Below are 12269 nucleotides of genomic sequence, written 5' to 3' on the forward strand. Positions count from 1 at the left end.
AATGATAAAAAGAAAAATTCAAGGGGCCGGGCGCGATGGCTCACGCCTGTTATCCCAGCACTTTGGAAGGCCGAGGAGGGCGGATCACGAGGTCAGGAGATCGAGACCATCCTGGCTAACAGAGTGAAACCCCGTCTCTACTAAAAATACAAAAAAATTAGCCGGGCGAGGTGGCGGCGCCTGTAGTCCCAGCTGCTGGGGAGGCTGAGGCAGGAGAATGGCGTGAACCCGGGAGGCGGAGCTTGCAGTGAGCCCAGATCGCGCCACTGCACTTACAGAGCGAGAGTCCGTCTCAAAAACACAAAAACAAAAGAAAAGAAAAATTCAAGATGATACTCTCAAGAATCATGATCGTTCTATACAGTTCATTACTAGGGAAGTTTCTCTAAATATGTACAGCGCTGGAAGCCATGAGGAGGAGTCTTAGCATTGTCGCCTGAGCATGAAGCAGGCTCTTGTTGCTTCACTGCAACCACCATGTACCATTGATGATGGTTCTTCTCTTCCTCCAGGAGAGTAAGAGGGAAAGAATGCAGTCTGAGTGGTTTCCTTTCTTGTTAAAAAAGAAAAGAAAAAAAAATTCACCAAGAAGGTATAACTATTTAAAATGCATATGGATTTAATAGCTTCAAAGTATATAAAGTAAAAAATCGACAGAATTACAAAAAGAAATTGAAAAGGCCATAAACATGATGGAAGATTTTAACACATTTTTCTCAGTAATTCAGGAAAAGAAAAATTAGGTAAAATGTAGAAGATGTGAACCACCCAACAATTAGAGTATATGCTTTACAAACACACATTTCTAACCAAAAAAAAAGTGTCGTAAAGCAAACTTGTATTATAGCAGGACGAGCCGCAGACAAAACTCCTCAGACACCGGATTAAAGAAGGAAGAGGTTTTTTATTCTGCCGGGAGCGTGGGCAGACTCGCGTCTAAAGAGCCCAGCTCCCCGAAAAAGAAATACTTGGCCTTTTTGAAGGTTTACAACTTTAAGGGGTCCACGTGAAAGAATCGTGATAAATCTAGCAAGCGTGGGAAACGTGACTGGGGGCTACATGCATCAGCTAACAGAATAAAAAATTTTACAATTTTTTTTTTCATACAGTGTCTGGAATTTACAGATAACACAAGTAGTTTAGGTCAGAGGTTGATGTTATTATTATTACTTTTTTTAACTCCTAGGGCCAGGTGGTGGTGCCAAGGTTGTCTGGCTATTTATCTTACTTTTGTTTCTTTCTAATTTTTTGCCTTCTCCCTTTCCTCCTGTCTGTGAACTAGGCCAGGTCGGGGGGAGGAGGGCAGCAGGAGTAATAGTGGTCTCCTTCCTTAGTATACATATCAAAACATAAGCAACAAAAACTCAAAAACAAAAACCAAAAAGACCCATGTTCTCTGATTATTAGTTTGAACTTGATAACAATAACAAAATCCTATACATGAAGAAACACTTCAAAGAATAAATATTCAAATAAATACTAAGAGTACATAGAGGTACACAGCATCATTCCAAATCAGGGAAATGCAAAGTAAAACCAAAGTAGTATATTAATACTAGTACATACCCACAAGAATGACTAACATTAAAAAGAGTGACATTACAAGGGTGGGCAAGGTTGTGGAAGAATTCTTCCCCTCATGTATTGCTGGCATGAGTGTAATTGTTACAATGATTTTGGAAAACTCTTTGGCAAGACCATAGTTCCCTACTCATGGTTTTGCTTTCCACATTTTCAGCTCTCTATACTCAGCCACAGTTTGAAAATATTAAGATATTTTAACAGAGACAGAGGCCATATTCACATAACTTTTATTATAGTATATTGTTATAATTGTTCTGTTTTATTATTAGGTATTGTTATTAATATCTTACTATGCCTAATTTATGAATTAAACTTTTTCATAGGAGTGTATGGGAAGAAACATAGCACATATAGAGTTCAGTACTATCTGGGGTTCCAGGTATCTGTTGGGGGTCTTGGAACATATTCTCTATGATAAAGGGGGACCAGTGTGTTATTAAAGCTGCACACATGCCTAACATTTAGCCCAACAATTCCATTCCTAAGTATTTACCTAAGAGAAATGAATGCATATTATCACTATAAAGCTTGTATAAGAATGTTTGTGGCAGTTTTATTTATAACAGTTCCAAACAGGAAACAATTCAAATGTCCATTAACAGGAGAATGGATGAGCTTTGTTATATTTAAATGATGGAATATTATAGGGCAATAAAAAAGAATGAATTACCGGTACACAGAATTCTGCCGAATCTCACAAATGTTATGTTGAGCAAAAGAAGCTAAGCACTTTACACACACACTATTTGATTCCATTTATAAGAATTTTAGGAATAGACAAAACTACCTACAGTGATAGAATTCAGAATAGTAGGAGGTAAGGTACTAATTGAGAAAGATGCAAAAACAAAAAACAAAACAAAAAAAACCTTAAAAATAACTCCACATTTTTTGTGGTACGGCCACTTAACATGAGATCTTTCCTCTAAAATGTTCAAGAGTGCAATACAGTATTATTACTTTTAGCTATAGATACAATGCTTTACAGCAGATCTCTAGAACTTACTCATCTTGTTTAACTGAAACTCTCAGTCCATTGATTAGCAACTCCACCTCCTTCTCCTCTCCCCCTACACCCTGGCAACACCATTCTACTCTTCGATTCTATAAATTTTACTATTTTAGATACCTCATGTAACTGGACTCAACGCAGCATGTATCCTTCTGTGACTGGCTTATTTCACTTAGCATAATGTGGGAATGCAAAATGGCACAGCTGCTAAGGAAAACAGTATGGAATTTCCTCAAAAGATTAAAAATATATCTTCCATATGATCAAACAATCTCATTTCTGGTTATATATCTAAAAGAATTGAAATGAGGATCTCAAAGAGATATCTGCACTCACTTGTTCATTGAAGCATTATTCATAATAGCCAAGATACAGAAACAACCTAAATGTCCATCAGCAGATAAACAGATAAAGAAAATATGGTATATGCATATAATGGAATATTATCCTGCCTTAAAAAAGAAGTAAATTTTGCAACATGTGACACCATGGATAAACCTTCAGGATATTATGCTAAGGAACCTTCTGAGTAGTAGAAATGTTCTAAGTGTTTATCTGTTTGGTAGATGGCTCTCTGTATCTATGTATCTGTCTATATAATGTATTATAGTAATGTATAATATATGTAAAAATACATCGAGATGTACACTTAAGCTTGATGCTCTTTCCTTACATATGTTATGTCTTTATTCAAAGGAATATGAAGAAGTCATAAATTTGAAAATTAAAGAAATTGAACCAGCTATTTAAAATTTGCTTATGCAAAAAAACAGGTCCAGGCAAAATTCTACCAAAGAAAAACACACTTCAATTATTATGCAGAACAGTAGTTCTTCAACTTATTTTAGAGTCTAATAACATTTTAGTACCAAAACTAGATTAGAAGAGTATGAGAAGGGAAATTATGGGCCTGTTTTACTGATTAACATAGATGGAAAATTTTTAAATAAAATTTTAGCATACTAAATGCAAGGGAGGAAAAAAGACACTATGAACAACTTGAGTCTATCCCCAAAATTGTAAGGATGATTTAACTTTTGAAAACTGATCAATATGTTTCACCATATTAACAGAATAAAGTTCCAGAAATCTGCATAAAAGTCTTCTTGACTCTTTCACTATATACCACTTTGTTTATTTACACAGGATGATAATTCATGAGGCTAGGCAAAGAACAACTGCAAGGGAGTTGTAAGCTGAACAATTCACAGAGTCCACAAAGGGCTGGGAGACCACTGAGTTTTGGTTAGTCACAGTGGAGAGAACTTTTTAAACACCTAGGTCATTCAGTAGAGTCTGCAGAAGACTCTACTGAATGACCTTAACAGTAGGGCTAAATTGGCCTTAGATTAAGGGATACTCCAGACCTACCCTAACAAAGCTAAAAAGCAAAACTCAAGATGATCAAGCTGGTCTACAAGTAACTAATGACCTACAAAAATAAACACACTATTCTTTAAAGAAAAACATACAAATTCAGATGTTCAATGGTATAACACTCACAATATCTAGCAACCCATAAAAAAAACTAGACACAAAAAGAAACAGAAAAATATGCCACAAAGCCAAGAGAACATCCATTCAATAAAAAACAACTCAGCAATGACAGAGATGATGGCATTAGCAAACAGGATCTTAAAAACAGCCATTATACATATGTACAAGGATTTAAAGGAAAACATGAACATAATGAGACAATGAAAGATTTTTAAAGTAGAAATTTCTAGGACTGAAAAATGCAATTTCTGAATTGAGAAATTCACTAGATGAACTTAATAACCGATTATACACTTTAGAAGAAAACATTGGTAAGCTTGAAAAAGTAGAAAATAAATTATTGAAACTAAAGCACACAGTAAAAAAAGTTGAAAAATTTAAACAGAACTTCAATAACCTGTGAGACAAATGTAAGTGGTCTAACATATGAGTAATTGGAGATCCCAAAAATGGCAAAAAGAAGACCAGTGTTTTTCTGTGGCTGGGGTGGAGATTGGGACTGCTTACAAATAAGCATGAAAGAATTGTTTTATATGCCTTGATTAGAATTGTGATTATATTTGTATATACCTTTGTCAAAACTCATCAAAATGTACACATATAATTTTATCATATAAAAATTATACTCCAACAATGTTGATTTAAAATTTACAAACATTACAAATTTTATAGCAACAGAAATATAAAGAAACTGTAAATTATTCAAACATGCAAACTCTTATGGAGAAAATTATAATTTATTATTGAGGACATATACGAGGAAGACCTAAATAAATTTAAAAATATATTATGCTCATAGATAGGCAAAAATATATTATGCTCATAGATACACATAAAAATGTCAGCTAGCCCTCAAATAAGCCAAAAATTCAAAGAGCAAAGGGTCAAATATAGCCAGTAGAATCTTCAAGAATGATAATTATCTTTGAAGGCTGTTGGGAAAGACTAAAAATGATGTGATAACTAAATGACAAAAGCTTAAAGACATTTATACTCCATCACAAGAAATAATCTCATGGGTATTTTTTAAGACAAAAATAATTTGATTCTGTTTATTTAAAAAGCAACACCAGGAAATTTGTATATTTGTCATGGTAAATTAGTATCCCCCCGTCAACTAATTAGGCTATTTTAACAGTAAGACCAGTTACAGTGGTAAGTTCTTCATAAGAAAAAAGCATCATTTTTTTTTTAACACTAGTCGGAGTCCTGATGTGTTAGTCTTAAAGGTTTTCCCAATCTTTTTTTTTTTTTTTAAGACAGATTCTGGCTCTGCTGCCCAGACTGGATTGCAGTGTTGCAATCACGGCCCCCTGCAGCCTTGACCTTCTGAGGGCAAAAAGTTTTTTTAATCTTACAAGGTCAAATTGTCTTTAATTAGAGCATAAATACATTATGAGAAATCCATCTCATGTTGAGAGTGTTACCCTCAGTAAGATTTTATCTATTACAAATGATATAATAAATATGAATAGGAATGGGAAAATAAAAAATAAAAATGTTCACTTGTTAACGTGAAGACGTAATATTTTTTTCTTCTTTATATTTCTGACATTCCTGTCATGATGTTGGTTCTACAACTTGTTTCCATTAGAGTCAATACAAGGAAAAGTTGATTTCATCAACTGTTGCTAACCATTTTCTAGCTTCTTAACCTAATATAATTTGATGACAGGTTCAGAGTAAATGAGGAAACTAATGCCTGCCTCTATCTTTCCTCTCTCCCAGCATCTCACCACAGCCACCTGTTGCAGTCAGTGGAATTCCCACTGATAAGTACCTTAATCAGCTTTGAGCTCTCATATGCTCAGCATCAGTTATCAGTAATAGGGAACCACAGAAAATGAGATCTGCACAATAATAAGTATTATCAGGAAAAAGTAAGACATTATCCTTTCTCTGAACCACAGTGCGATGTCATAATTCATCTGACCCGGGAACACTTTTTTGCAGTGCAGTCATTGTACCTTGGTAAGAAAGATATGTTGAAACTTGAGAAAGATTCAGTGGGAGTGTCACAGAATGATAATATGTGAAGATCTAAGAGTAGACTCTACTTAATTTGCTATAAGGAATGTAGGTATTATCAAATAGATTAATTAATTAGGTAAGTGTATTGGAAGTAATATTCTGAAATAGTCTGCTTTTTTCTTTTACCTTTCTGAGTTCATGACCTCCTTTCTGATTGACCCAAGGAAACCCCTAGTAAGGAAGAAGGCAAGAGGTCAGGTGGTTGTAAAAGAGAATTAGGATAATTACAAAAGTATCCAAAATGAACAGATCCTGACATTTTAATTGTTGTTTTGTATTAATAAAATATCAATTTGAAAATTTCCATAAAATAGTCTTATATGGTCATAAGAAGTCATTTGCTTGAGAGAGGAATGTCTAAATTATTCTTTTTTCTCTTATTTTTTTCAAGAACCAAACCTAGAGCACCTGCTCAAGTTATTTTCCCTGTTTCTCCCAGAGAATATTTCTTCTGCCTTTTAGGCTTAGGTAGAAGAAAGATATGACACAGTAAGAGGGAGCAATCTACTTCTTTTAGACCCAGAGTATTATGGAAGAAATTAGGAAGATGGAAAGAGTGGAGAAGGGGAAGGAAAATACCTCAATGGTCTCCTTCTCCATACTTCATCCCCCAACTTGGAGGTGACCCTTCAGAGAAAGTTGTCTTTTGGTATATATACAGATGAATTGAAGAAAATACTGGAAGGAGAATGGAGCTATGCCAACATGAGATACTTAACAAGCCAAAATGGTGTAGCTGGCAGCCAGATGATTTATTTCACCTTCCAAGTCCCTCTCAGTTCCTAAGTGGCATGAATACAGTGGACCTTCCAAGGTCCATTCTGAACAGGATGGTGTGACTCCATGGCAAAAGCCGACCATCTGGCCTAGAGGCTGACTGGACAGAGCCTCTGGCAGTGGCAGTGCCTGAGGAGTCAGCAAGAGCTGAGGGAAGGACGTGCAGGTCAGAATGCACCACTGGACGCCAATAAATCAGAGAGACCCCATCCTATGTATTATACCAGCTGTAGACTTCAGCCACCAGAAGCCAACATAGTGAGTGGCAGCCTAGATGGACAAATGACAATGAAATAAAAAGGCTTATGCTCTACCCCTCCTACAAGAATTCAAAAGTTTCCTGAGATGTCATGTTGGAGACGAGAAGGTCAGAAGGGTGGGAGACCAACATTTCTGAGAGATAAGTATTTTTTCCCCTGGATATCAAGGACTATCTAATGATACTTTTAAATTATTGGATCAGATTAAGAGAGAAACCAGAATGGGCTTCAAGTTAGCATGATGAGAACAAAAATAAGAAAACTACATTTTCTATGCCCATTTGAATTTTATTCTGTCCCATTATTAGGATAAATCTGGAAATGATTGTTTGGAAAGAGTAAATGATATTAGTTTGTGAAATCATGCAGTCTTGGTAGAGAAAATAACTTTTTAATGAAAATTGCAATTCCAGAATTAGGAACTACCCCTTAAAGTTTGGAAAACTTAGTTTGGAGATAAATAAGAGGAAAGGATAATTTTATATAATCATTACCTGAAGTTATGGTGAAGGCTGAAAGTACAATAATTTGAAGGGAAGTTTAGATAAATTAGCAGATGCTGTTAAGTCTCAAATATGTTAGTAAAAACAAAACAAATGAACAAACAAACAAAACCTAAGGCCTTTGGAAGGTATGTTGTTTAAACAAGCATTGTTTGTTACTATTGCAGAGAACAACTGAGTTAGCCATTGGTGTGATCCAGAGTAAACACAAAGCCACTAACCAGAGTAGTTGTTCTCATGTTCTGTGCATCAATATATATTATAGCATCATATATATGAATAAACATATATCAATAAAAACAACATATGAGAAAGTTCTGATATACTATTGGTATATCATGGTAGGTTAGGGCAAGTTTAAAGAGGTTGTTTGGAGAAATAAGTGAAAAAATACTGAAAGGTGTAAAGTAAGCAGTTGCATAGAAAAAGTGAGAAGATCTGAAAAGTAGATATTTGAAAGATGTATACAAGGGACAAACAGAAGTCTTTATAAAAGTGGTGGCAAGAAGAGGCAGCTGTTAAAGGATAATTATTGCACAATAATAACAGCAAAGCTTTTACATAGTGCTAGATACTAGTCTCAGCAATCTACATACATCAGTTCATTTGAGCCCCTCCGAAGCCCTTCAAGGTAGCTACTATTATTGCTGGTATACCCGTTTTACAGATAAGGAAAGTGAAACATAAAGAAGTCATAAGGCTGGGCACGGTGGCTCATGCCGGTAAGCCCAGCACTTTGGGAGGCCAAGGCAGGTGGATCACCTGAGGTCAGGAGTTCGAGACCAGCCTGGTCAAGATGTTGAAACCCCATCTCTACTAAAAATACAAAAATTAGTTGGGCATGGTGGCACACACCTGTAATCCCAGCTACTTGGGAGGCTGAGGCGGGAGAATCACTTGAACCCGGAAGGCAGAGGTTTGGTGAGCTGACATTGTGCCATTGCACTCCAGCCTGGGCGACAAGGGCGAAACTCTGTCTCAAAAAAAAAGAAGAAGTTATAAAATTTGCCCACAGTCATGCATCAGTGCCAGCATTCCAGCATAGGCTCACTAACTCCTGAGTACATGTTGTTTTTGTAACTTCTACACTATTGTACCATTGTAAAAATAAAAAAGAATTTAGATATTCAAGCAATAAATAATTTGGATTTGGGGCAATAGCACTTATAACCAGTCTTTGACAAATTTATGCCCAAATATAAGAGTAATTTCATTTTTTCCTGTTGAGATAAATAAGCACTAAAATTCCATTTTGACCTAAATTAATAAGAAGCAGTTCCATTTTAGGAATGTATATAAAAGATACAGAACATATATGCATGAAGACACATATACGAGCATATTTATTACAGTGTTTTTATTCATAAAAGACAAAAGGTCAATCTAAATGTTTAGCAATAGAAGACCAGTTCAATAAATTATGTTTTATCCACAATGAAATAGATTACCTCTTTCAAAAGAATGGATAGAGATCTATAGGTACTGATGGATGGAAGGCTCTCCAACATATATCCTTAACTGCAAAAAGCATGGAGCAGAAGCGTGTATGGCAGATGTCTTCCAGTCACTTACCCTTTCTCTGCTCTATTCTTTGCTGGTGGAGACCAACCTATATGGACTCTATCACTGAGCTTCTGGGTCCCATGGCTGCTGGTTGGATTTGGCCAGTGGGAAACCTGCATGGCACCAGAGGAGAGGAGCATGGGGTCAGAGCATTCATTCCCTTTCGACCTTAGGTGAACTGTATCACTACTCCTCTCCTACATGATTTCTTCCTCCCAAGTTCACGTTACAATAACCATCACATCCCCCATTTCTTTGAGCCTGTAGATGTGACAGCTCCACTGATACTAGTGTGGGTTACTAAACTGTCTCCTTGTGGTTCCCCTACATAATAACTCGTAAGTTTGCTGATAATTTCTTTATTTGTAAACTGTTCTCCGATTTTCCAAGTTTGAGTGTTCTTTCTGCTTCCCATTATGACCCAACTATGCTACTATATTAATATGAAAAAGAATGACCAAGTGTGGTGGCTCATGCTGGTAATCCCAGCATTTTGGGGTGCCAAGGTGGAGGACTGAGACCAGCCTGGACAACACAGGGACACCCTGTCTCTACCAAAAAAAAAAAAAAAAAAAAAAATTAGCTGGATGTGGTGGCCCATCATCCCAGCTACTCCAGAGGAGTGAGGAGTGATCATGCCACTGCACTCCATCCTGGGAAACAGAGCAAGAGCCTATCTAAAAAAAAAGAAAAAAAGAAAAAAGAAAAGAGAAAAAAGAAAAAGAATGGTGGATATATAGAAATAGACACTTAAATATTCAGATAATACATTTAGAATGGTATATTGAAAATGCTAAGAATAACTGTCGGGAAGGCCGGGTGCGGTGATTCACACCTGTAATCCCAGCACTTTGGGAGGCCGAGACGGGCGGATCACGAGGTCAGGAGATCCAGACCATCCTGGCTAACACAGTGAAACCCCGTCTCTACTAAAAATACAAAAAACTAGCCGGGCGAGGTGGCGGCGCCTGTAGTCCCAGCTACTCCGGAGGCTGAGGCGGGAGAATGGCGTGAACCCGGGAGGCAGAGCTTGCAGTGAGCCAGAGATTGCGCCACCGCACTCCAGCCTGGGCGACAGAGCGAGACTCCGTCTCAAAACATAAGTAAATAACTGTCAGGGAGAGGAAATGTACTGGGTGCTGGGAATGGAAGGCTTATCCTCATTGTATATCTTTTTGTATTGTTTGAGTTTCTTACCATGTCGATATATTAGCCATTGAGAAAAATAATAAAATAAAATGTTGTAAAAATAATCCAATCTTTACCTTCAAGATAGGAAAAAAAGTTAATGCAGAAACTGTGCCATAAAGCCCGAAGTCTAGTTTAGAGAACATATGTAGATGAAAAATTAGTGCCTGTAAGGTCCATGAAATTGAGTTGCACATGGCTAGAGATATGTTCTACTCAAATATTATTTTTCAGATATCTTATAGAATCTAATATATATAGCACTATACACATTAACATATATTCTCTATTTTTTAATTATTTGCCATTGTTACTATTTTTATTTAGCTTTAAATTAAAAATATGATTCACAGGCTAGTCACAATCTTCATTTGGACTAAATGTGACAAGTATTCAAGTTTACCTTTGGCTTTATGAAGTGAGTCTCACTAGCGATAATGAGTAAATAAAGTCGTACCTTTCTATCACATCTTGAATCAACAGTTTTGCAAGCAATGAATGCAAAAATTAAGTTGTCTTTTTTTGGCAACAATTTAGCAAAGGCATATGTTCCAAAGTCAAATGACTTCACTTAAAGTTGAAATTAAGAAGTGTTTTGAAGCATAGTCATTTGATAATAATTTGCTTCAAAATAAGCAGCATGCTTCTCTTTAATGCGACCCACATCCTTAACATGTGACTCAACAATATGGTAAATGAAAAAAACAAAGTGCTCTCAAAAATAGCCTCCAAGTACATTCCAGTTCATGGGATTTGGGTGTCTGTGTTTCTTTGTTATTTAGGTCCCCACTTTATGGCTGTCTATGCAAACCCCACCATTTTCTTCTTTGTTGCAATGATGACAAACGCTCTGAGAAAGAGGAGTTGGGCCTCTGCCAAGAACCTACTCTCGACTTCAGTATGTTTCAGCTTTCAAGACCTGATTGTTTTCTCCTTTCTCCCAGGGACCACTAGTTACCTCATTACCAGGAAGAATGACCCTTTGACAGCACAACTGCAATCCAGAATCTCCACCAAATTGTAACCTTAGAGATGCCGATGGCATCAAAAAACGAATCAAGATCGGAAGGTCAGAAAGACAAATGCATTAGTACATCTATACCCTACATGTTATTTGGCAGTTTTCTTGGCTCGCAAAAACCCATTTATAAAGTTTCTTTTGACATATTTATTGCCTTTTTGCTTACAATCTTTAGACTGCCAGGATTCTTAATGTATAGGGGATTCCAGTGTTTGAGATTACTGCCTGGATTTGCAATCCATTTCATAAAATGTTGAACTAGAAACAAAAGCTTCCTCCCTCTTCAAACAATCACTGTTAATATCTTACTCAGTTTTTACTACAGCAGAATACCAGCAAGATCAGCCATTTACTAAAAAATATTTCATAAAACAGCTCAAACTAAAAATGAGGTCAGATAAAAAGTAAACTAGAATAAATGGTGAGCTTGCTATTTAAGCTGCTTAGCAACTTGAATTAATCTAACTTTAAACTTCCTCTTGCTATTATCTTAAGTTGATTGAATGTACTAGTTAGAGTTTTCTAAGATCCAGATAGACCAGTAACTAATTGCTTAATTTCTTCAAAGCAACTTGAACTTTTAATAAATAATCATAATAAATTACAGCAACCATGTATTGTCTGCTATATGCTAGATACTTTGCTTGAATTATTTTTAATCTTTACTGTAACACATCTAGGCAAAATATGCATATACCTATTTTACAAAAAAGGAAACACACTCAGCAATTTTTAGGGACCCAGGAGCCAGAATTCCATTTCTTCCAATTTCCTTCAGTGTGTTCACGATGTATCCAGTGACTTGTTGGTTTAGTCAAGCAACCATTTTAGTT

General features: G+C 36.2%; 1 long non-coding RNA gene and 1 other non-coding gene across 6 annotated transcripts in view; one reads left to right on the plus strand and one right to left on the minus strand.

Moving 5' to 3' along the window:
* The window catches only part of LOC102117062 (uncharacterized), a 50097-nt gene that overhangs the window by 21180 nt on the left and 16648 nt on the right, over positions 1 to 12269 (minus strand). For 4 of the 5 annotated variants that reach the window (XR_012414764.1, XR_012414765.1, XR_010588017.2 and 1 more), the window contains 2 exons: positions 9237 to 9340; positions 8520 to 8637 (listed from right to left, as the gene is read on the minus strand). This is a non-coding gene — a long non-coding RNA (uncharacterized lncRNA). Of the gene's footprint in view, positions 1 to 6250; positions 6296 to 8519; positions 8638 to 9236; positions 9341 to 12269 lie in introns of all 5 variants that reach the window. The other variant, XR_010588015.2, reaches the window with a different exon arrangement.
* On the plus strand, positions 327 to 546 carry LOC123575037 (small nucleolar RNA U3). The gene has a single exon (XR_006700206.2). It is a non-coding gene; the product is annotated as a small nucleolar RNA U3 (small nucleolar RNA).

This window comes from Macaca fascicularis, chromosome 7 (assembly GCF_037993035.2).
Source record: "Macaca fascicularis isolate 582-1 chromosome 7, T2T-MFA8v1.1".
Lineage (NCBI taxonomy): Eukaryota > Metazoa > Chordata > Mammalia > Primates > Cercopithecidae > Macaca > Macaca fascicularis.